Consider the following 1908-nt stretch of genomic DNA (forward strand, 5'->3'; position numbering starts at 1 on the left):
GGTTGTCAGCTTCCCACCTATAGTCAGACTCATCCCCACCAGAGATCAGCCCAATGAGGGTGGTGTCGTCCGACAAACTTCAAGAGTTTGACGGACAGATGATTGGAGGCGCAGCTGTTGGTATACAGGGAGAAGAGCAGTGGGCAAAGGACGCAGCCCTGAGGAGTTCCCGTGCTGATGGACCTGGAGTCAGAGACTTCTGTTCCCGGCTTAACGCACTGCTTCCTGTCAGAGAGGAAGTCTGTGATCCACCTGCAGGTGGAGTAGGGCACGTTCAGCTGGAAGAGCTTGTCCTGAAGCAGGGCAGGGATGATGGTGTTGAAGGCAGAGCTGAAGTCCACAAACAGGATCCTGGCGTAGGATGCTGGGGCGTCCACATGCTGTAGGGTGAAGTGGAGGGCCATGTTAACTGCGTCGTCCACAGACCTGTTGGCTCTGTAGGCAAACTGAAGGGGGTCCAGGAGAGGGTCTGTGATGGCTTTGAGGTGTGCCAGGAGCAGGCGCTCAAAAGACTTCATTACCACAGATGTAAGGGCGACCGGTCTGTAATCATTTAGTCCTGTTGGCCTTAGCTTTTTGGGCACAGCGATGATGGTGGAGGACTTGAGACAGGCTGGTACATGGCATGTCTCCAGGGAGGTGTTAAAGATGTTGGTGAACACCGGAGACAGCTGGCCAGCGCAGTGCCTGAGGGTGGCTGGAGAGACAGAGTCCGGCCCGGCTGCTTTGCGTGGATTCTGCCTCTTGAAAAGCCCATTAACTTCTCCCTCCTGAAAGGAGAGAGTCGTTTCTGTAGTATGGGTGGGGGATGGGGCCTCTTGGGTGGGAAGGGGTGGTTCAGGACAGTCCAATTGTCTTTCAAATCTACGGTAGAACTCGTTCAGGTCGTTGGCTAGGCGGGAGTCGTTAGTGGTGTGGGGCGCTCTGGGTTTGTAGTTGGTGATGTGCCTGAGCCCTTTGGCAGACAGAAGCAGCGTCGTTAGTAGAGAACTGGTGTTTTAGTGTCTCTGAGTACAGTCGTTTAGCCTCTCTCACCGCTTTGCTAAACCTGTTCTTCGACTCCTTGAATCTGTCTCTATCCCCACTCCTAAACGCTTCCTCCTTCTCCAACCTCAACCTTTTGAGCTTTGCTGAGAACCAGGGCTTGTTGTTGTTAAAGTTCACCCTGGTACGTGTTGGGATACAGCAGTCCTCACAGAAGCTGATGTACACAGCCTCTGTGAGTTCATCCAGACTATTGGTAGCAGTCGTGAACATATCCCAGTCAGTACAGTCTAAGCACGCCCGCAAATCTTCCACAGCCTCACTGGTCCACTGTTTAGATGTCCTCACAGCAGGTTTACAGAGTTTTAGTTGCTGCCTGTATGCACGAATCAGGTGGACCAAGGGAGTTCTGTGCGAGCCGAACAGCCCCGTGACCCACAAGAGAAACATCCCCGCCAAATTCGAGCGTTTGACGGGGTCTATCCGTGAAAAAATATTCACGTTTTTGAGTGCACATGCATTTCTGCTGCAAATGCCTCTGGAAGTTTCATGCCGTTCGTATGCCAATTGTGGCAACACGAAAATGACCCGTTTTCCCATTCCGAGGGATTTCTGTGCGACCCTAACAGCCCCGTGAGCCACAAGAGACACATCCCCGCCAATTTCTAGCGTTTCACGGGGTCTATCCGTGAAAAATATAGACGTTTTTGAGTGCACATGCATTTCTGCTGCAGATGCCTCTGGAAGTTTCATGCCGTTCGTACGCAATGTAGCAACACGAAAATGACCCCTTTTCCCATTCCGAGGGATTTCTGTGCGACCCTAACTAACAGCGCCCGTGAGCCACAAGAGAGACATCCCCGCCAATTTATAGCGTTTCACGGGGTCTATCCGTGAAAAATATAGACGTTTTTGAGTGCACAT

This window comes from Petromyzon marinus, unplaced genomic scaffold, assembly GCF_048934315.1.
Source record: "Petromyzon marinus isolate PM22_M1 ecotype Great Lakes invasive population unplaced genomic scaffold, UKy_Petmar_22M1.pri1.0 PM_G_Scaffold_123, whole genome shotgun sequence".
Classification (NCBI taxonomy): domain Eukaryota; kingdom Metazoa; phylum Chordata; class Hyperoartia; order Petromyzontiformes; family Petromyzontidae; genus Petromyzon; species Petromyzon marinus.